This window comes from Hipposideros armiger, unplaced genomic scaffold (assembly GCF_001890085.2).
Source record: "Hipposideros armiger isolate ML-2016 unplaced genomic scaffold, ASM189008v1 scaffold_118, whole genome shotgun sequence".
In the NCBI taxonomy this organism is placed as follows: Eukaryota; Metazoa; Chordata; class Mammalia; order Chiroptera; family Hipposideridae; genus Hipposideros; species Hipposideros armiger.
In genome coordinates, this window is record NW_017731468.1 from 2,295,698 (window position 1) to 2,320,260 (window position 24,563).

Here is a 24,563-nt window from a genome sequence, read left to right on the forward strand (position 1 = left end):
CTTCTCTCTCTCTCTCTCTCTCTCTCTCTCTCTCTCTCTCTCTCTCTCTTTCTGTTTTGTTTACAATAAAAACTAGACCTGTCATTATGGGCCCATCAGTAGTAAATAATATGTGTCGATAATTTATTTTTTCCTTTCCTAAGATCATATTTCTTCTTTTTTGTGTCATCCTGATCTTGCAATTATGGCTCCTTACAAATTAGATAATCAACCTTCAACCCCTCCCCACCCCCACCCCTCAGCTTGAGTGAGTGGGGTGGGGCAGTTCAGCAGCCTGTGTATCCCCTGGGGCTGAGGACAGTCTCTTTTACTTGTGGCAACATTTAGAGCTGCAGAAACAGATGAAAGTTACATTCCCTAAGAGTCCAAACAATGAGTCCCAACTGGATAGTTGAAAGGGTTGGGTGGAAAACTAGGCCTGAGGAACTAGGCCTGAGAAATGAGCGTGGGAGGTAGGGTTGGGAACCATGGGGAACCGAGGTGTTAGGGAAACTCATGTAGTTTGGTGGGTGTCAGCTGGCTTCTTTATACAGGAGTCAGAAAGGGATGCTCTACCTTCCTGCTTCATCTTTTATTTATTTATTTATTTATTTATTTATTTATTAAGATTTTTTATTGGGGAATTGGGGGGATGGGAACAGTGCTGGGGAATTGGGAGAAGGGGAACAGACAAGTTGCTGTCGTTTTGTTCTTCATTCTCGTTGTGGAGGACGTTGCTTCACTGGCCCAAGTTGGCACCATCATTGCGCTCTTCCCAAGCAAGGCAGATCAGTCGCCGGCTTCTGGATGGCTGCTCACTGCGGCTGCTGGCTGCTCACGCTGGCTGCTGGCCGCTCACGCTGGCTGCTGACTACACACGGTAGCCCATGGCAACCCACTGCCACAGGGACTGCAGCCTACGCTGTCGCGGGTGACCCATGGCAGCCCAGCTCCAGGTTGAGCTGTTGTTCAGCATCTTAGCTGTGGAGGGCAGTGTCACTGGCCCTCATATGTGTGATCCAAACCGGGGCCCTCTGGCGTCCCAAGCCAGTTCTTAACCATCGCGCCACTCGGCCGGCCCTCATCTTTTAAAAATATTGTTTTTATTTTAGATTATTCCATCAAAGTCAGTTGATTCTTTTGTTTACTGACTTATGTATACACATTATATGTCACTCTTAGTTCTTAATAGAAAATTAAGCTTCATCCATAAAACTGTCACTATTCAGAGGCTGGTCAGTGACATGTAAACGGATAATTTTGGCGGGCTGCAAAAAATTTTGATCATTGATCATCTTGCAAAGAGAGGAAAAAGAAATTTCATTTCCAAGGAACATTTTAATCATAAAGCAGCGTGTAAAGGTTGCATTTGAGTTATAGAACCAAGACATTAATTTGATTATTTTTGGAATGCCTGATAGCAGTCATTTCAGTTCCAGTCCCTATAGCTTTAATATTTTCTAATTACATGCTTATTGATTCCTAACTCTCAAGCCAAGGAAAGGTATTAAAATAGGCCACATGTTAAATTGAGTAAATAAAATAGACTACGCATACTTGCCCAACACAGAGATGTGGAAAACTACTTTGGCTACATTGCTTTTCCTGCAAAAAAAAGTCACAGATTACCTTCTAGTTCCTAAAAATTTTTGGTCAAATGATTAAAACCACAGAGTTAAAAGACTCTTAAAAACAAATGTCTCATTCAAACAATACTAAGTATCATGTCAGATAACAGAAAAATAAGTTACATCCGTTTTCTTGATTCCACAGTTAAAACTGAATGCCTTTTGGATCAATAACAAGTAGTATTCTGACTGAACCAGAGTGTGGGATGAGAACTATGAAGAAAATTAATTGCTGCTGTCTAAAAATGCTGTAGACCAGGATCTATTGCCTTTTTTTACCCTGTAATTCTTCTCCTTCCCCTGATCTTACATTAGGAGACATTTAGTACTATTTAAAAAAATGGAAGTGTTGTCTTACAGCAAGAAAATGGAAAACTGCCTGTCATTAGAATGTCATCTTCATGGTAGTTTGCACACCTGTCAGTATCAGAAGTCAGCTCCCATTTCAAGAGTTAAGGTTTGGTTAGATCTCAAGAGGTGGAAACATTGATTATGATCAAGTTTGACCTCTGGAGAACTTTACAGCTTATTTCATATGCACATTTTCCTTAATGAAGCTCAATTTAAGCAAGCAAGTAAACAACAACAAAGCAAACAAGCACGCCAAAATTTGAAACTGCTGTGCAAACCTGAAATAAACCTGAAATATATGAGGTTTATCCAGGACTCAACAGTGGCAATTTAGTTTTACTATATGCTGAAGTGGATTATGGGTAAATTAGAATTTTAAAGGGCAATAACCACATAAAGTCATATAATATAATAGGGTTACATCGATATTTATGCCTTACAGAGGTCATTGTCACCTGATACTTATAGGACATGTCTGTATGTTATACATCCCTTTAATAATGAACCCCTACTTGTACTCGTACATGGAAGAAAAAAATGAATTTTTCTAACTAGCAAAAGCACCCATTAGGTAAGGAAACTGGGGCATGGAGAAGTTAAATAACGTACCCAAGATTATGAAACTATACCATGGGTTTGGACTTGAACTGATGGCAGAGTCTGTTTCCAACATCTATAAGATGCTACCTCTTTGAGGATCATAGAGGTTCCTTCCAGGTTTCATAGTTATAGTTCTAGGTCAGACAGAATAATGGCTCTATTTCTATCTGGGCCTGTGGAGATAGCTTGTCACACTCTAAGTATACCTTATGACATGATTGGTTGAATCTTACTTTATCCCCTGCTTTCATCCAGAATAGCATAAGTCAGCCAGAAATTACCTTATTTGAAATCACCAAATATTCTTCAATTTTTTTCTTCCTGTTTAGGGGGTACCAGCATACCTGACATTGGATTAGATAATGGTAATTCAAAATTAATGAAACACAGTTTTTGTCCTCAAGAAGTCTCAGCCTAGTAGGGAAGACAAAAAATAATATTGTGGAGTAAGTTCTATGAGGGTCGTATGCAAGACTCAATGATGGTAGAATAGGACGGAGTGGATGTACCAGTGGAATGATTCATAGAAGATTTCATAGAAGGAGGGACATTTGAGTGAAAGATATCACCTCACGCCACTTAGAATAGTTATCATCAACAAGACTAATAATAACAAGTGTTGGAGAGGCTGTGAAGAAAAAGGAACCCTTATACACTGTTGGTGGGAATGCAGAGTGCTGCAGCCACTATGGAAGGCAGTGTGGAGATTCCTCAAAAAATTAAGAATAGAATTACCATATGACCCAGCAATCCCTCTCTTGGGTATCTACCCAAAATATCTGAAAACATTTATCCGTAAAGATATATTTACTCCAATGTTTACTGCAGCTTTATTTACGGTGGCCAAGACATGGAAACAACCAAAGTGTCCTTCGATAGATGACTGGATAAAGAAGTTGTGGTATATATACACAATTGAATACTACTCTGCCATAAGAAAAGATGAAATAGTGCCATTTGCGACAACATGGATGGATCTTGAGATTATCATACTAAGCGAAATAAGTCAAGCAGAAAAAGTAGAGAACGATATGATTTCACTGATATGTGGGATATAAAACTGAAAACAACAAAAGAACAAGAAAAAACAAATGAAGAAACAGAACTCATAGACCCAGACAATAGTTTAGAGGTTACCAGAGGGTAAGGGGAAGGGCAGTGGTCGATGAGGGTAAAAAGGGTCAAATATATGGTGATGGAAGGAGAACTGACTCTGGGTGGTGAACACACAATGTGATATATAGATGATATAATACAGGATTGTACACCTGAAATCTATGTAACTTTGCTAACAATTGTTACCCCAATAAACTTTAATTAAAAAAGAAAGAAAGAAAGAAAGAAAGAAAGAAAGAAAGAAAGAAAGAAAGAAAGGAAGAAAGTAAAAAAGAAAGAAAGAAAGAAAGAAAACGTTCTCCAGGTGTTTAAGGATGGATGGAGGTTATTGCAAGCAGAGGAAACTGCTCTCAGTCTGCCTGGATGTGAGAGGGTTAGTACTGCAAGTTTGTGGGGATTGACAGACTCGGTGTGGGCCAGGTGAAGCTGGTGGAGTGTAGAGTGGATGTGGTGAGCAGAATGAGAGGATGCCGGCTGGAGCGGAGGGCCGTGGTAGGCGAAAGGACTTGACGCCAAGGTAAGAGATTGAAAAGTTTATCATGTAGGCAGTGGCACTCTGCCATCCCGGTGGGAGGACGCTAGGATTTCTGTGCCTGGAGCCTGGAGGATGGGCCACAGCCCCTCCCGCCACCTCAGGCGCTCCTTGGCTGCCCAGGGGCCTTTCACCCCTTCTAACTTCCACTCCTTCTAAGCCCCAAGGCCAGAGGGGGGAATGTGCGCGATCTTCACTCTTCCAGCGCTGCTGTTTGCCTTGTTATTTGTCTGTGGCACCCATGAGCAGCTCCAGCCTTTCTCTAGTACCAGCACCACATAAAGTGATGACAGCTGCCATCCTTGTCTCTTTCAGAGGGGACACTTTCAAGATCCAGTGTGACTCCAGTATTGGAATATGGAGGAGGAAGGATGCCCCTAGGGTTGCTGACAACTTGGTCAGAGGACTGAGTGACCTTCAGGTGGTGGTGGACGTCCCTTAGAAGCAGTGGGCAATGCTGGACCTGCTCAGAAAATCTTGTGCAGAGACGATATGCTGGAGAACTTTGCAAACCCGGCCTCAGTGAGGTATCATCTCAGGAAGCCCAGCTGCTCATCTAGGCTCAGCAGGAAGAGCTGAGACCAGAGGAGAGACAAATTCCCCCAGACACCTGTGCCGACCAGAAATCTCAATTTAAAACCAAAAAGACCATAGTAAAGCAGAATAAACCTTGGGGAAAACCTTCTACTGGCAGGAAAAGATGCAGACTTTCTGTGGGGGAGAATCCCCCATGGAAATGAAAGTGAGAAAGCCTGTAGCTACCACTTATCCTTAACAGACACCACCTCAACCTGGAGAGAAACCCCGGGATTATAACCTATGTTAGAATTCCTTCCATCAGAAGGAATTCTAACCATATTATACCCATGAGAAATGACCCAGGAGAGAAATGCAAAGAATATAAAGAACGTGGGAAAGCGTTTTGTTATCCTTCATCCCTTAGGATCCATGTGCAACCTCATGCTGATGAGAAATGCTACAGTTTTTTATTATTCTTAAAATTTTAATTAAATTTTAAAAATTAAATTTATTGGGGTGACATCAGTTAGTAAAATTATATAGGTTTCACGTGTGCATTTTTATAATACATCACCATATATTTGACCCCCTTTTTCCTCTTCTACCATCCCCTCTCCCCCCTTACCCTCTGGTAACCACAAAACTGTTGTCTGTGTCTATGAGTTTTTGTTTCTTTGCCATTCATTTGTTGCTTTCAGTTTTATATGCCACATATAAGTGACTCCATATGGTTCTTGACTTTTTCTGTTTGAGTTGTTTCACTTAGCATGATCTTAAGATCCATCTGTGTTGTCGCAAATGGCAGTAGTTCATCTTTTCTTATGGCTGAGTAATTATCCATTGTATATATACCACATCTTTATCCGGTCATCTATCGAAGGACACTTAGGTTATTTCTATGTCTTGGCCACCATGCATAATGCTGCAATGAACATAGGGGCACATATATCTTTACGGATAAATGTTTTCAGATTTTGGGGGTATATACCCAGAATATGGATTGTTGGGTTGTATGGTAATTCTGTTCTTTTTTTTTTTTTTACACTTTATTGGAGAACAGTGTGTTTTTCCAGGACCCATCAGCTCCAAGTCAAGTCGTTGTTTTCAATCTAGTTGTGGAGGGCGCAGCTGATCTCCAAGTCAAGTCATTGTTTTCAATCTGGTTGTGGCAGGCACAGCTGAGCTCCAAGTCAAACAGCAGTTTTCAATCTATTATAGAGGGCGCAGCTCACTGGCCTGTGTGGGAATCACACTGGCAACCTTGGTGTTATATGAGCACTGCATTCTAACCAACTGAGCCAACCGGCACCCTGGTAATTCTGTTCTTAATTTTTTGAGGAAACTCCATACTGTTTTCCATAGTGGCTGTACAATTTACACTCCTCCCAGCAGTGTATGAAGGTTTCTTTTCCTCCACAGCCTCTCCACACTTGTTATTACTTTTGAAAATTTCTATTTTGATGGATGGGGCAATCCCCAATGGCCTTTTTAGAAACTACAAAGAGCTCTGTCAGGGCAGGGGCAGGGGAGGGGCTAGCAGCCCTGGGCTATGAAATTAGTCCTGGAAGGCTACATCTTCAGTGGCCATGAGGGACTGCCTGTTGAGGTGCAGTGAGGGTGCCTCTCCTGTGAAGTCCTTGTTGAAGTTGCTCACATGGGTGCACCCTGACAGTGTGGGTATGAAGTGTGGTGTCACAGAGCAGAGCGTCCCAGCCATGTATTCTGAAAATAGGGTGTTTTTTTTTTTTCCCCATATTTTCTGCATTTCTCTTGCTGGACTCTAAGCAGGGGAGTGTCCTCCTCATATCTCAGTTTGGAAACATCACATTCTAAAAGATGAACCAGTTTCCTTTGCCTAAAATTATGGTATTAAAAATAGATGTTTTTCTTATTATCGTCTTCAAATGTTAGGAATGTCTTGGAGATGCCGTGTAACACCACCTACAGGCATAGAGTTTTATGTTTTATTTTAAAAGAACCCAGGTTGGGAAAAAGAGGTAAAGTTACTCCTGTATCAGTTTCCTGAGTAATTGGTATAGGGAAATACAATAATATTGCTGGAAGCAAAGCAATGTGTTGCATCACATATACTTAAATTCATGTCTTTAAAGAATTAATAAAAGAAAAAAATTTGAGATTCTTAGGTGTTGAGTAAGTCAGAAGAGGATTTTCTAGTTTTCTTAAGGGATATTTTATGCAATTTAGGCATAAATCAAGGTCCAAATTTTGTTGGTAACCCAGTTGTTTGGAAAGTAGATTTTTTTTATCATAAAAATTGATATGATTAAACTTGAAGAGAAGTGCACAGAAGTTTAATTCATAGTATAACTGAAGTTAGAATGCTTTTGGATGACATTCAAGCTAATTTAAGCAAAAAAGTGGTGATAGTGGTGGGGGGATGTGGATTTAATGGCTCCCAATCTCTGCCAGAGCAGAGACCATATTGTCTTGATAGTTGTTGCAACTCGAGTGCCTAGCACAGTCCTTTCTTAACATTTCTGTTATCTGCCTCTTCTTGTGTTGGGTCATTCTTTCAGACCAGCTCATCTTTGTGACTGGAAACTTGGTCATGTGGAAGGTTTATGTTCACATCTCTCAGGCTTTGCATTAAACACAATCAGTCTGTTCGAGTAGAATTGAAACCCGAAGGGAAAAATGTTCTGATGGGCCCAGCTGGAATTCGGAGCCTGCTATTAGAACAATCCTCCATGGCAGGTAGAATCATGCACGAATGTGGAAGTCCCATTGGAACTGTGTGGCTGGAATGAGGGAAGGGGGCTTTTGCCAGTTGTATACTCTGCAGACTTGATCATCTTTTATGAGAAAGGCGTTATCTGAAATAATGGGTTGTAAAAAGAAAAAGCAGATGTTCCCTGTTTTTAAAGTCTGTGTTCTTTATGATGATTCACGATGACAAGATCTGAGGGACAAAAGCCTTCAGATATGCAAAAGAACACTAAAATGAATACATGTTATTATGGTGAAAACACACAAGAAAGAAAAGTATAGGAGAATAAATGAGAAGTAATGAGAAAACGGTTCCCAAGGTATATGTGGTGGTAGGTTTTAAAGAGAAATGTTATTTCATTCAGTCAAATATTTGTACCCTTGTTGAGTAGCTACTGTGTGCCAGGTATTGTGAATGGATCATATTTAGGTCAGTAAAATCTGCAAGGCAGAGGTTTTGCCCGAAACAAGCTGGAATCCACCTGGGTGAAACTGACTCATATGCAATCATGCATATAATACCAGAAAAGGGAGAACAAAATTTACTTAGAGCTTCCCTACAGCAATGCAGAGCTTCCCATAGACAATGTTTAATCAAGTTAGTGGCAGTAAGGTTGGTGTTAGGAATTCCTCTTCTCATTTTCATCAGCTCTCTAGCCTCATCCAATCAATGATGTAGCTGTGGATCCTCATATGTATGTTGAATGTGCACTAGACAGTAACAAATTTTTCAATCTTTTTGTTTTGTTTTGAAAAATTTCTTACCTCTAAGCCCCTGAGGGCTATTTCTTTATCTATTTCCCTCTCTCTCTCTCTATCTCTCTGTCTTTGTCTCTCTGTCTTCCTCAGTCTCTCTATCTTTCACATACACACTTCCAAGGTGTTTCTGATATACCCAGCTATGGGGCTAAATGATCCAGAAGAACCCATTATTGCCTGTATTTTCTACATCTTACTTTAAGTCACGTGCATAAAGAGTTCCCTTGTTTTTTTTAAAGCCATATTGTTGCAACTTGGCTTAAGAAAAGGCCAGAATGAGAGGGAAAATTTAGTCAAGTTCCACTTCTGCCCATGTAACAATTCAGTAAGAAATTGTGCTTCTATTGTATTGATCCTACGTGAGCGATTTCCTAAATATTATATAAATATGAAAAGTTCTGTTGCACATACGTCAAATGAACAAAAGCCAGAGAATATGTTTTGTTTTCCTCATGTGTGTTTCTTCTATTTTTGAACACCTTAGGTTGGAAATACCTCTTCAGGCTTGCCTTCTGTAAATCGTTCAGTACAGAAACCTTATTGCAAAGGTGGAAGAACTGCTCAGCGAACCCTGTAAGTCTGATACTCCCCAACCGGAAGAAACGCTTTTGAAGGTTAGTCATGGAATACATTTCATTCTTTATACATTTCAGTCTTTCACTTATGTCTTTGCTGTTTGCCAAGTGCCTACTATGTGCACTGCTCTGAACATTGAGGGGGTACAAAGTTGAAGAAGACATGGGCACTGTAACTGGTTGGTAAAGTCTAGTTTTCTTGCTGGTTCTGATGTTGGAGGTAAGTTTTTCACTAAAAAAAGTTATGTGAGAAGTTAAATGTAAAGCCAGTTTTCTTAATTGAGGTAACATTGACATATAACGTTATACTAGTTTCAGGTATATGACATAAAAGTTCAATATTTGTATATATTGCAAAATGATCACCACAGAAAGTCCAGGTAACATCCAGTCTTCTTAATTATTAGGCCAACAGGCAATAAAGCCAGTTCTGCTGCACAGGCTTTCCCAGTTTGTCTTCCACTGGGGAGGAAGAAGTCTCCTGAATGGTCTTCCCTCCACAGAGGGAGAAGTGATCTGGGGGAGGCCTGCCTTGCCTCACGTCTCAACACGCTGTTGGCCTAGGATTGGACTATGCAAACTTCAAGTGCTACTTGGGTAATTGGGTGTTGACTAGACTAGACTAAGCGGAATAAAAGAAAGGGGACTGGGCTCTCTCTTTTCCTTTGAAGTTCAGGTTCAAACACCAGCCTAACCCACCCTTAGGAGCCCTTAGAACTGATGGACGTCCTCACCTTCCTTGACCCTCAGCATGGACCCTCAGCATGCTTGTCTGCTGAGAAGGAGCATCTTCGGAGGAAGCACCATCTATCTGCTGGTGGTAGAATGGCTGCCATTAGGTCTCAGCAGTAGACACCTAATTGGGAATCAGTAAAGCTCCAGAAGTTGGCTTCTTCCCTGTGTGTCTTCAGGCGGCCTCATATCAGGACCCTATCTGTGAAGTTAAGTAGCTCTATAGTTATAAAATTTGCAGTGACTAGGTTTCCTGAGCTTGACCTGAGCTTCAGAGCTGTAGCAGGATAGGATGCCTGGAAGAAAATGAATACATTTCTCTTCATTGGCATGTTTGAGTATGTGACAGGAGAAATTCCTGTATAGAGTGAGTGGCTAGACTAGATAGGGTCATTGAAGTATGCTCGAAGTCAACGATTCTATTGCAGTCATTATTCAGGTGGTTAAAAGTATATACTGCCCATCCGTTGAAGGCTTGTGTCTTAATCAGGCTTGTATCTATCTAGTGTATTTATAACAGGCCTAAAACAGGTGTACCTCTAGAAAGGGGTATGCAAGGAGAGGGGAATCATAACACTTGAAAAACTTTTTTTTTCCCTACCCCCCTCACTGCAACGAGGACCTCAATCCTTGTATTTTAAACCCTCTTGACTGCTGTTTGCCTCAGTGCCATTTCTATGTAGCTGGTTAGAAATGCAGACTTTGTTTTAACAAAGCGAAAAAGAGGTCTTGGAAATACTTTCATGTTTCTGTTACAGATATAAACTGTTAAAAATTGTAAGCTGCTAAGCAATGCTGAATTTTGCTGTTTTGATGAAAATGTGGTTCCCACAGGGAAACAATGCCTTATTCATCACCTTTTTTCCCTTATGTTCTCTCGGGGCGGCCAGCATAGCAGATTATCAAAATCTTGATTTTGGTTTTGAACTTGAGGATGTACAAATGAATCCCCTTGTTGTTTCCTCAGGTGATTTTAGAGGTCAAATAATCTATTAGTGGCTAGCCAAAACCAAAAGGGTAAATAATTGAAAATTAACAAGAAAAGGGGAAAAGCTAATGACGTTTCACTTAGCTGTCTTCTGAGACCTACTTAACCAAAGCACTCATACAGCAGATTTGAATGATATTAAGTATTATATAATTAAAATGTTGTCCAGAAACTGCTTCTCCATTTCGGTTTGATTAAGAGCTAAATTCATATGCAAAGCATTTATCAAAAAACTATTATATGCTAGCTCCTACACATGTATTACTTATAGTAAATACTCAGAGATAGGATTCAATGACCATATCTTGCAGATAAAGTCACCAAGGCTTAGAGAGGTACTGAACCTAAATTTTCATAGCTAGAGCCAGGCATAGAGCCCCAGGTCTACCTTCACTACAAAACCCATGTTCTTTCAGAATATCAAAACAACCTGTCTTTGGGTAAACATGGTTCCCTTCACATCAAATGCATGCCAAGATTTTTAAAGAATATTAGGGGCTTCCCGAAAAATCCCTTGAGCATATGATTATGTGGGGTGGTAGAATGATGGGAAAGACAAGAGAGAAGAGTGCTGGCAAGAAAGTTGGTTCTATTCTAAATATTCAAGGTTAGGGGTGTAAGTGGGTCAGTCTAATACTTTTAGCTTTCCTCCTTGCCTCTTTAAACTCCATAGATTTTTAGACAGAACAAATAAAATTTCCAAAAACAAAACTAAGTATATTGGTTCAATTTGTTGGTGTTAAATCCTATTCATACATTTAATGATGTTTTTTGTTCACTTTGGCTTATTCGGCTTATTCTGCTAAATGAGGTTCTTTACAGTCTGTTACTTAGTTGTTTTAGGAGTAATAGAATTTGCTATTTTGTTTTCCAAATTGTACACTTGTCCTAATGGTAGTGGTGATTATGGTGATGGTGAGCTGTGTGTGTGTGTGTGTGTGTGTGTGTGTGTGTTGGGACATAGTTAAGGTTACAACATTTCTCCTGAAACTTAAAGGCTTTGGAACTACATATAAGTAGAGTTTATGGCTACCTGTGTAATGTGAGGTATTGAAAGAAAATATTTGGAAAATAATTTTTCTTTTAAATCTAGACCAGTACTTATGGAGGTTTGTTATTATTAATCTTTCTCCCATAATTGGGGGTGTTGTAGGTAGGTGTGGGCCAAAAAGATTGGCACGGTGGTATAGACTCAATTGAACATTGCTGAGTCAAAAGCTAAAAAAGGCATGGAAACAGAACTGCATACCTTGGAGCAGAGCTAGTTGGAGTTAGTTCCAAGTTCCAGATAAAGTCAGAAGCTAAGAAATCTGTGACCCCTGACCAACTGGTAATTTGACTCTATCCTATAAAAATATTACTGGGAGGCTTATAGGGACAAGGGTACAGTGAAGACAGCAAAAAGGGTTCATGGCGCCCACATCTAAGATAAGAAAGCCTTTAATACTTAACTGGTTTTGACCGTCTTTATACTCCTCCGGCCTAGTGTGAGCCAATCCAGAATGAGTCTGGCTTGGAGACTTATTAGTGCTAAGATTAAACTTCTTGCTAATTTTAAGTAGGATTAGGGAAGAGGGTTTTGGTTTTCATCAGAGCCATTTCTGAAGCCTGCAGACCTAATGTAGTGCTTCAGAATGTTTTCAAGAGAATACCCTTTTTCAAGTTCAATTACAGCCTGTAAACTACCTTTTCTGAGGGAGGTCCTCAACATTTTTATGAGGAAGGTTTTCCTTTTTCAAATCTCATGTCACCAAAAAAGTGGGGGAGTGGAAAGCAGATGCAGAAGCTAAAGACAGAAAGGATTGTTACCTGGGAGTCAGGTTACCTGGCTGAGGTGTTCCTTGGTTGGCTCTGCCTCCTTGTTGGGAATCCTTTCAAGCTTTAGGGATGGATTTGGAGGAGAGAAAGCATTACCTCGGAAACTGGTTAGAAAAACAGGTAAGGCTTTGAGGTCTCCAGCAAAGTTCTAATCAATGGGTCAGACACTATTAAATTAAACCATTTATATGGATTAGTGAATTCCTGAGCTGCCACTAAATGCATAGGACATGAACATAGGATGCAGACAAGAAGTCAGTCCTTGCTGGACACCAAGCCAGGATACCTTTCCAGGCTCATGAGACTTTGAGCACTTGTCTCTGAGCACTTGATTCATTTCCAAAGGTCAGACTTAGAAAGTAAAGCTTGATTTTGAGTTCTGGCAGCCAGCCTCAAGTTGGTTAGGTGCATATTTGGAATGAGTTTACTTTGTTCTAATTATTGTGCTCAACTCTGTTGATTTTGACTTTCTTTTCTTGCTGAATAGCATCCTAAAGTGACATATTAGGCCAGATTGGAAATGTCCTGCTCATTTCTAGCTCAACAAAAAGCAAACCCATCCAGTTTAAAAATCTTATCTTCTACCTGACTTAAATCTTACAGCTCTGATGACTTGTTGTGTTACCTTTGAGACTTTTTGTCGTTATCTTCCTCTTCTTTCTAGTTCCACATATATATATATATATATATATATATATATATATATTAATGCTGGTAAACAGAGAGGGGAAAGATACTAGTGTCTTTTCCTTATCTGGCTGCTGTGTGGCTTTGTCATTGTTACTGCCAGTCTGGACACCACTGTCTAGCCACTGAAGACCTCTGTGCAACAGGTGTCCAAAGGCCAGCTCTCTGGATGTGCACAGGTATTTGGGATGACCCTTTGTGGAAGGTGTGTGTGTGGGGCCTTGGTGTCTCCTTATCATACACTTGTCCTTGGAGGACACCTGCCTTTGGTTTAGACTCAACTTCTTTGAATGCATCTTCCCTGGCAGTCAGCAGCCTTCCTGGTTCCGGTACTGGCAAGACAGCTTAAGTCCAACTTCTCACTGTTGTGTCCACATGACCCTAAGGAACACACACTTTTTGCCACTCTAAGTGGAGGATGTTCAGGCCCTCCATGGTGTCTTCTCTGTCCTGCTTTTTCTTGCCAGTTTTCTTCCCCTGGTTCTATAGGAATAGTGAGGGAGATCTCTAAGTTCTTTGCATAAGCAGACATCCTTGGGGAATGAGATTATGGTCTCCTCTTCTCAAATTGCCCCATCTCTCCAAATGATTTCCTGGGAGCCTCCCTCTTCAGTGGGGGCGTGACTGCATTCCACTTAGGTTTCTGCACCACCCTCTGTGCCAATAATTCAGGGCTGCTCCCATAGTTTCTTTCCTCTGTCCAATCCAGTTTATAAGCTAAAAGAAGTGGTGAGGTTGGGGATTGGGATGGGGCTGCATTAATGACTTGGGAATACTAGGTCAAGTTTGGTTGCTTTCTAACGAGCTTTGACACAGGTTTCTGATTCTTGATGTTGGCCATTCTTTTTTTTTTAAAGATTTTATTGGGGAATTGGGGAGGGGAACACGTTGGGGAATCAGGGAAGGGTAGCAGACAAGTTGCTGTCCTTTTGTTCTTCAGTCTAGTTGTGGAGGACATGGCTTCATTGGCCCATGTTGGTATTATCATTGTGCTCTTCCTGGGTGAGGCAGTCGCTCGCCGGCTATTGGACGGATGCTCACAGTGGCTCATGGCAGCTCACAAAAGCGCACACTAACTCCCGGCCAGCCCCACTGCAGCCTACGCCGTCGCTGGCGACTCACGGCAGCCCAGCTCCAGGCCAAGCTGATGTTCACAATCTTAGCTGTAGAGGGTGCAGCTTCACTGGCCCTCATTTGGGATCTGAACCAGGTCTCTGCTGCTCAGAGCTGGTGTCCCAAGGCAACTCTTAACCAATGTGCCACTCGGCCAGCCCAGCCATCCTTTTTAAATTGTGGAGTGTTCTCTGCCTCTTATTTTCAGTTGTGGGTCTTAGGTGCTAATTCAGGGCAACAGAAAATGCCCCATTCCACCTCCTGTTACACTGTCTTTTTTTCTGCACAATTTTGCGTATCATGTTTTTTTTCAGGACCTACTCTCAAAGTTTTCAAGTGGAGAATAAAAGGACACAGCTGAAGCATAGCTGTTAATAAGAGGACCATATAACATATCATCCAAAGACAACACTTTTGAGGGTGAAAGGGATTCATTAGGCCAAACAGGATACCAGGACAATTCATGTTAACATGGTCATGCTAGCTATTGACCTCTTGGATTTTGGGTTCTGTCTGGCATGCCTTTACATAGCTGTGCTGCTGTGAGGATAAGGAATAGCAAGTGTGTATTGGTTCCCAGAAGCAGGTAGGCTGTACAGACATTTATGACTGGTAAAAGTCATGCTCTTTGGGGGTATCTTCTCAGTCATCACAGGAAGTTAGTAATACAGAGGATAAAGTTGTAAAATTATAGCATACATTACTTGTTATGGAAACTCAATTCCACAAACACTTTTGATGCACCTTTTTAGGTGCTAAACTCTTTGGGTTATAAAGAGAGATTATGCATGGGCCCTGCCTTAAGGAGTTTATGGTCCAATGTTGGAGAAGGTGAGCAAATGAGCACAGTAGGACAGTGGTGTCTTAAAGAAAGGAGCAAGGCAGTTTCCAAGATTGTTTCAGTTTCAAATCTGATCAAAGGCAACATTTTTTTTGAAAGAGGGTACTTTTGCAGCATCTTGTAATAATTTGGTGATTTTTTTCAGATGTTGACCAAAATTATAGAACAGGAAGTGATCACATAACGGAATGACATTTCACAAACTCCTAATATGAAGATTTACATTTTGAATCCCTTTGTGTGTATAAACAAGAATCAGCAATCTTGCTTGGAACCATTTTTGTGTGTCATAATATTAATAGTAAATTTGGATAATACATAAAGATTATACCCTGAAGGAGAAATAAATGCAAAAGACACACAATGTAACATTGTTCACTGTGAAAAAGTCTTTTTCTCATTTCCTCAAAGCATTAAAAGAATTTTTAAAAATCTTTCTTTAATCTGAACTCAGTAGAAACTTGCAAAAATACCAGAAAGTGTGTTCTTTAGTAAGTTGATGTAATTTAAAAAATAAAACACATCAAAACCAAAAATAAGTAAGCAAGAACAATTCATTAAATCTTAATTGATAAGGTTCATTAGAAATTTTGATTGCAAAATGCCCAGGCTGGTTTTCTTAGTTGTTTAATGCTCAAGTACATTTTGAGCATGACTTTTTAAATAAAATTTTGGTTGCACAAACAGGAAAAGCAGCAACTGTACCCTAACATTAGACTTGGAAATAAAGAGTTTTTGGTTTCATGGAAAGTAGATGAGAGGCTGGAAACCAGTAATTATTATGAAATAGTCAGTAGTCAGTGAAGTTATTGTCAAATACATAGAGTAAATATATTTTGTTTCATAATAAATGCAGATGAATAATCATGCCTTGGTCTATGACTATTACTTTAATCTTTTTATGCATATAAATAGTTTTTGCTTTCTTTATATTAGAAAATAGAGCTTCCATTTTTATAGTGTTATATATTTTTATGACCAATATTTTGTGTACACGATCTACTTATTCAAATAGGTAGTGTAGTGGAAGGAACTTGAAATTTATTGCTAGTTTAATTTTTTTCCTATGTATAATCTTAAGCTGAACATTCTAGCATTAGTCGTTTTACCTTTCTGTCACCCACTTTTCAAGACATAAATATACTGTTTTACTTGAAAATTTCTTGCTTTGCAAAGCATTTTGTAACCATTTTCCCATTTGATTATGTTAAATGTCTCTAGACTATGTGAACATAATATTGTTTTTTCCCCTCCCAGTGGCAAATTGAAGAAGAGAGAGGTAAGGCACTGCCTTCAACTACCCACTTACAAACGGTGGGAGCAAGAACTGGAAGGCAGATCTTGTGGTTCCTATGCAGTGGCATATTCCCACTTCCCGATGGCACACCTACCCAATCAATGGAGGCTAGGGAAGAGGAATTATTGAAGAAATCCCTATAATAAACACAATAATATCCATATACAATAAATAGTGTATGGGTTGTTTTTATATACACCATGGCATCTAATGTTTCCAGTAACTGTATAGGCAAGGATGATAAATGTTATTTTATAGGTAAGGAAATTAAACTCTTAGAAACTGAAGTGAGTTGTCCAAATTGGTACAGAGAGTAAGTAATAAAAAGGGAACTTGAATTTCATGTTTCCAGTTCCTGGACTAATTCAAGTTACTGTCCATTACAAATCAGCTGCCTGTTTGATCCCATCTTGGGTCTCTGCTTTCTCTTCTGAAAAGGGCTGCTTGCTGATGCTTAGCTTGGCAGTGGTGTGCAGAGAGACACAGTTCACAATTCTGATTCTTACTGTTTTCACCCACCCCAACACTTACATTATCTTTCATTAAATTTAATTCCTGTTACTTTAAATTTTTGGATTAGAAAAAGTTTTAAAAAAATTTTGGTGATAGACTTCCTTGGACATTGTCACTGAATCCGAGTCTGCCCAGTAAGCCAGAGCAAACCAGCCCTGAAGAACTAGATTCTTATTTGGTTAACATACTTCCACTGACATTTAGCTCACATTGTTACTTTCCATAAGATGCATGTTTACTGTATGCAATAAGATTATCTTTTACTTTCTCCTTATGTTTTCTTATTTGTTTATTTAATTTAAATTTATTGGAGTGACAATGATTAATAAAATTACATAGGTTTCAAGCGTGCATTTCTATAATACATCATCTGTATATCACATTGTGTGCTCACCACCCAGGGTCAGTTCTCCTTCCATCATCATATATTTGACCCTCTTTTCTGTCTTCTACCACCCCCCTCCCCCCTTACCCTCTGCTAACCATTAAACTGCTGCATATGTCTACAAGTTTTTGTTTCATTATTTATTTGTCTTGTTCCTTTGTTGCTTTCAGTTTTATATCCCACATATGAATGGAGTCATATGGTTCTCGACTTTTTCTGATTTATTTTCACTTAGCATAATAATCTCAAGATGCATTCATGCTGGCGCAAATGGCAGTATTTCATCTTTTCTTACTGCAGAGTAGTATTCCATTGTGTATATATGTTTTCAGTGGCATTAAAAAAGTATCTCAAATAGAGTTTATAAGGTGTCAAATTCCATCACAGTGTGTTCTGGGGATAAAATATACAGAGCTACTTCCCAATGCCAGGCACTGTGCTAAGAATCTGGGGGGAAATAAAGACGAGTAAGACAAGGTCTCTGTCTTTGGCTTCTAGAGAGAGAGAGAGAGAGAGACATATGAACATGATTGCATTGTAATGCAAGCGCTGGAGTGGAGTTGCTTATGAAAAGCCAAGGAAAGAGGAGAGGTATTGAAAGGTGAATGGGACTTGGAAGTTAGGTAGAAAATGGATAAGCAGACAAAAGAGAGAGAATATTAGGATTAAGACAATTCTAAACCTAAATATTTTCTAAAAAAATTTTTCATACAATATTAGTACAGCTGTGAAATAATTATATATTTGAAAGTAAATAGTAATTGTGAAAAAACTATTAAATTTAATATTTGTACTGCAGTTTCTATGTACATTTTATGTAGTTTAAGTTATTTTAATTGCAAAAATAACATTCTCATGGTGTAAACATTCTTATGTTTCAGAAGAATATAAAGTGAAGCACCCCCTCTTCCCCATACACACACACACACACCTTATTCTTCCCATGGACTGTTTCTTATGTATCCATCTGCACTTTTCTTTAATATATATGCAAATATATGGGTATCCTCTTACCTTAATGATCTTTAAAAATATTCATAGAAAAATTAGTTGTCAAGTTAGGAAATTTTGATGAGTCCTCCTATTTACTAGCTATAAACACAAAGCATTATGAATCATTTAGTTCAACCTTGTCCCTTTGCCATAGGAGACACTGAGGTCCTGAGGGATTCAGTGTTGGTGCAAGTCATCCACGCATTTAATGACGCACTTTCTGTCTCTTGCTGCCCATGCCCTTGGTTTGATAGTTTTCTTCAACTTATGGACTCAGGCTATCACAACCAACCATCAAAACTTATGGAGTATTGTGCCGGCCAGTGGTGCCTTGGTTAAGAACTGGTTTGGGACGCCAGCTCTGAGCAGCATGTCCCTGGTTCAGATGCCACATGAGGGCCAGTGACACTACCCTCTACAGCTAAGATGGTGAACAACAGCTCAACCTGGAGCTGGGCTGCCGTGATTCGCTGTCGACGGTGTAGCCAGCAGTGAAACTGCAGTGGGCCACCATAAGCTACCGTGAGTGGCTGGCAGCCAGCATGAGCTGCCAAGAGCCACCGTGAGCGGCAGTCCAATGGCCGGCGAGTGACTGCCTCACCCGGGAAGAGCGCAATGATAATACCAACATGGGCCAGTGAAGTGATGTCCTCCACAATTAGACTGAAGAACAAAAGGACAGCAGCTTGTCTGTTCCCCTTCCCCGATTCCCCAATGCTGTTCCCCTCCCCCACTTCCCTGATAAAATCTTAAAACAAACAAACAAACAAAAACTTATGGAGTATTTTAGTACTCCATAAGTCTTTCAGTTTATTATTAAGATTTTTCAAACATGCAGATAAGAAAGCAATGTGCTGGTGTTCCTGAATTTATGTCTATTCTCTGAATCCTGTGTTTTTGTTTTTGTTTTTCCAAAACTCTTTTTTGAAATTGGCACAAGTCTCTCTGAAGTGTAATGGTTTCCATAAATGTTCCTATTTTAAAAAAGACGTACTAAAATAATGAAACCACTCACCAAATTAGTGAGAGATTATTACCAATAGAAATGGGGGGTGGGGAGTGTGTATATTGAGTAATTGGTCATTGATGACTCACTAAACCTAGTCATTGGAATTTCTGAGATTTACCCATCATTAGATAAGATGCCCAAGAAATACTGGGTTGCCGGAAAAGTCATGATGCATTTTTACAACAGATGGTGCCAGTTTATTTTTGGAAGTACTAGAATCATTCACATCTATGTTATTGCTATGTCACTTGACAGCTGACAGTTCTAGCTTCATTCAAAAAAAAATTCAGGGGCCGGCCGAGTGGCGTGTTGGTTAAGAACTGGCTTGGGACGCCAGAGGGCCCCGGTTCGGATCCCATATATGAGGGCCAGTGACACTGCCCTCTACAGCTAAGATGCTGAACAACAGCTCGACCTGGTGCTGGGCTGCCGTGAGTCACCTGCGACGGCGTAGGCTGCAGCCCCTGGCAGTGGGTTGCCATGGGCTACCGTATGTAGCCAGCAGCCAGCGTGAGCAGCCAGCAGCTGCAGTGAGCGGCCGTCCAGAAGCCGGCAACTGATCTGCCTTGCCCGGGAACAGCGCAATGATGGTGCCAACTTGGGCCAGTGAAGCAACGTCCTCCACAACTAGACTGAAGAACAAAACAACAGCAACTTGTCTGTTCCCCTTGCCCCAATTCCCCAGCACTGTTCCCATCCCCCCAATTCCCCAATAAAAATCTTTAAAAAAAAAAATTCAGCAATTTGGTTGACTTTTGGAGATTATACAACAAGTTGAAGATGAAAGACCAAACTGTGCATTTTTGCCACATTTTACTGTTTTACTTCCATAAAGGGAAGAATGTGCATCAAGCTTGTGAAAAGTTGCATAAAGTTTACAGTGACAATGCTCTCCAGGAACGTCAGTGCCAACGATGGTTCACAAAATTCCATGCTGGTGATTTTGATCTCAGTGATGCTCCTCGCCCAGGGAGGCCCACCGAGATTGATGACGACAAAATAAAGGCATTGATCGAGTCAAACCCACATTACACAACATGAGAAATTGCAGAAACATTGAACATCCATCATTCAAGCATTCACGACCACCTGAAGAAGCTGGGATACGTAAGCAAGGTCGATATATGGGTTCTGCATGAACTCAAAGAAGTTCATTTGACTCCATGTATAAACATCTGCGATATGCTCATTAAACATGAGGAAAACGATCCTTTTTTGAAGCGACCGATAACTGCTGATGAGAAGTGGATTGTTTACAACAATGTGGTGTGCAAACGGTCTTGTTCCTGATGTGATGATTCGCCTCAAATGACATCGAAGGCAGACATTCATCAGAGGAAGGTTATGCTCTCAGAGAGGTGGGATTTTAAAGGTGTCGTGTTTTTCAAGCTCCTACCAAGGAACCAAACAATCAATTCGAATGTGTACTGTTGGCAATTGGACAGTTTGTCATCCAGAAACTTCCAGAGCTTGTTAATTGTAAAGAAGTTGTGTTCCATTGTGACATCGTGAGACCACACACAAGTTTGATCACCTGTCAGAAATTATTGGAGCTTGGATGGACCATATTTGCCTGACCTTGCACCATCAGACTTCCACTTGTTTCGCTCTCTTCAAAACTCCTTGCGTGGTATAATGTTCAATTCAGATGAGACTGTAAATCAGCACCTTGTTCAGTTTTTCACCAATAAAGACACATCCTTCTATGAACAAGGAATTATGAAGCTCACTAAAAATGGCAAAAGGTTATTGAACAAAATGGGCAATATGTTATTGATTGATCTTTGTTCTTTATATAAATAAATGACCTTTGAAAAACATAGACAAAATACATCATGACTTTTCCGACAACTCAATACTTTAGGCAATTCTGTACTAATTCTGTGTTCATTTTGAATAACAAGTAATTCTTCTTAAAATGACCTTCTTTGGTGAAGAGAAGTTTTTAGTTGCAAGAACATCATTAACAATTATTTTCCCTTTGGGAAAAGTAAGATTTGCACATAATGAAGTTAACTGTAATTTCTTAAGCATCTGTCTGCTTCAGAGGCAAACAGAAAAACTAAATTTTTTTATTTTTATGCAGCTTAAAAAAAAAAACCAGAGAGCTCAAAACAATGGCTTTCTTTAATTGAAAGGAGAACAATTTATGTGAGCATAAAATACCAAGGTGGGCTGTGGAGAATTGGTAAAATGGCCCTTCCTTGAGCACTGACACCATTCTTTGGCTTAGCCTCATGTCTGAGATGTGGCATTTCTACCCTGAGGTCATTACAAACTCATCCCAATTCTTGACTAAAATGAACTTATTCTCATGGTGATCATGACCTTCATAGCAAGTAGTGCCTCATCTTTGCTGTTTATTGCTTTCAAAAATCCAATGTGCTTATTGATTGGAAAAGAAATCCATAATCTGAGGGAACTATGGGTCCCTATGAGTCCCCATACCATCTAACAGTTAGACAACAATAAAAGCCCTTTAAAGAACTGCAGAAATCCAAGGTGCAACCAAATGACAAATGGTTACTTCTTCCAACAAATACTTTATGTATTGAGTGGAACGTTTCTACATAGACCAGACCATGGAAACCCAGTGTGTGGAAATGCTTCTGCTGCATGGTTAGAGTTTACATTTTTGAATTATCAATAAAGAATTCTGATTTGCTTTAAAGGTGGTACAACAATGTCCACATCATCCAAAAACAGGGTTCCATATTAATTTTATTATAAATTTTGCATTTAAATATTGAGATTTTTTTTGTCTCTGAGTTTTTTTAATATTGTCTGAATATTTACTTTGAAATGTATAAAATTTATAAATTTGGATTGTCTTCTGTATTAAAATGCCATTTGTGCAAGTTTTCTTGAAAAAACAAAAAAAAACCCCACCAGCCCATGAAATGTTTATCACTCCGACAGGTGTCAGAAAGGATGTATTTGGTTGCCATGAGCCTGAGGAAGTACAACATTTTTTTGCCTGTGTTATGTCTCATGCTTCATTTTTATTACAAGGAGTTGCCTGTAGCATGGTTTCATTTCAGTTAACCCTATTTCTTTTAGGACCTGAACCTATGCTAATTGTCATGGCTAGTTAGTTTTATAGCAAAAGCAGGCAAACCAACAAAAGAAATGCCCTTTCAGAGAAATGCTTTGGACAATATTTTACTGTGCAGTAATGTGGTTGACAAGCCAAACAATCTGACAAACACTGAGTGCTTAGTTTCACATATCTTTTTTTAGATTTTTTTTTTTGAATTGGGGAATTGGAGGAGGGGAACCGCATTGGGGAATCTGGGAAGGGGAACAGACAAGTTGCTGTCCTTGTGTTCTTTAGTCTAGTTGTGGAGGACATCCCTTCACTGGCCCATGTTGGTATTATCATTGCGCTCTTCCCGGGTGAGGCAGTCACTCGCTGGCCATTGGATGACTGCTCACGGCAGCTCACGGCAGCTCATGAAAGCACATGCCAGCTGCCGGCCAGCCCACTGCAGCCTACGCCATCGCCAGAGACTCACGGCAGCCCAGCTCCAGGATGAGCTATTGTTCACCATATTAGCCGTAGAGGGCGCACCGTCACTGGCCCTCATGTGGGATCTGAACTGGCGGCCCTGCTGCTCAGAGCTGGCGTCCCACGCCAACTCTTAACCAACGCGTCACTTGGCCAGCCCAAGTGTCACATATCTTGACATTAACCTGTATATCAAACATTTTGCCTGACAGGACAGGTTTTTATTCTTTAGCATTTAATGTTAGAAAATACCCATTATCAAATGAGTGCATGTTCAAAGCAACTCCCACTTTAATAAGAATCTGAATATGTAATAAAATTTAATAAGTGAAAGTTGATGTACATAAACAGTATTTGCTGGACAGCTTTATCTCCTGAAGAGACCTTCCTGGGATGGACAAGGGTCTCTCTCCTTTATCCTCTATCCTAAGGAGAGAAAAATTTCTGAACAGTAAGTTACGTGTAGACATGCTGGAGTCATTGGGATGACAACCTCACAAAGTGGACTAGGCGGTATTGTCCTTGACCCTGAGTCACTGTGTGTGAATGAAAACTTCAGTTGTTCAATGTACATTTAGGAGTGAATGTGAATAGGAAATCTCCCAAACCTGTCGACTCCCAGAACCAGCGAATACAACTCACAAGAGCACCAGAGCAGTGGCCTGAGTCAAAAGTTGTCTAAGGTACTTTGCTGCTTTCACAATTATTACTCCATTACCACTAGTTACCCTGCCAAGTAGCAGCAATATACGAGGTGTTTGTGTGTGTGTGTGTGTGTGTTGTGTGTGTGGTGTGTATTATCTTTTAATCCTTAAAGAGTTTGTTTTGAAAAAAAAGGAAGCTGTGTCTTAGAAAGATGAAGTGATTCTGTTAAGGCCTCAAAGCTAGTAAAGGAGCAGAAAACCAAAGTGTCTCTGTCTTCATAGTTTATCATCTTAGCCAGTGGATCACACAGGCTTATTCAGTGGGAGGAGGGGAAATGGGACATTAGCAGACATTTTTTCCATAGCAAGGGCTTGAAAACCTCTTACTGTGTTTCCTGAAATGTTTTTCTTCCAGAACAAATCTGTTAAACAATTCTATTTAAACAATGAGGATACATCTGATTCACTTTAGTGAAAGAAACAGTAGGAAGCAAGTTTTCTTCTTTTAAACTCAAGTATTTTAATAGCTGGGTTTTCTAAAAGCAATTGCTATGCTAGTCTCAAAAAAGGATGAGTCATATATAAACAACGCATTTTCTGAAAAAGCTCATTATAAGCAGTGTACAAAATCACATGTCTACATAAGCAATATGTCTACAGTGAACTCTTGTATGTTTGGCCCGAAAAGGCTTCTTGCAAAAACAAGCAGTGCCTGAAGTCACATATCCCTAAATCTGTCCTCAGAGTCACCACATGAAACCCTGTTGTGGGAACTCGGTTTCTTACCAAGGTTTAGTGAAGTTTAGTGCCAGGCACTTTGGGAACACATCTGTTTTGTGGCAGTTTTAGAAAAGGTGCCCTTGGTGTTTTATTTTCTAAGGCTGATGTTCTTGACCACAAGGTGGTCCTTGGCATAATGTGCTAACATGGCAGGCTACCCATGAGGACCCGTCGTTTTACACAGACTCAGCATATTCCCCTCAATGCCTCTACCTACAACATAATCCTCTTGTGCATTTAATAAGATGCCATTCACTTTCAGCCCAATGAAACACCCCAGTGAAAGTGAATGAAGAGGGACTAGAACATCGCAAAGAATCTTGGGAGCTGTGGGATGTATCCTCTGTTATCATCTGGGTAAAAATGTGTAGGAGGAAGAATATATCAGTTTATTAAAAGGACCCAGAAGCTTTGGGATATGAATTAAGTATCAGTTGACTATGAGAATAATTTACTTCTGGTGGAATAT

The 24,563-nt window shown here is 40.0% G+C and overlaps 1 long non-coding RNA gene across 3 annotated transcripts in view; it reads left to right on the forward strand.

The window, feature by feature from the left end:
- LOC109385546 (uncharacterized) overlaps positions 1–24,563 on the forward strand; it is a 145,359-nt gene that overhangs the window by 106,782 nt on the left and 14,014 nt on the right. For 2 of the 3 annotated variants that reach the window (XR_002124649.1, XR_002124647.1), the window contains one exon: positions 8,696–8,825. This is a non-coding gene — a long non-coding RNA (uncharacterized LOC109385546). Of the gene's footprint in view, positions 1–8,695; positions 8,826–16,222; positions 16,378–24,563 lie in introns of those variants that run through there. The other variant, XR_002124648.1, reaches the window with a different exon arrangement.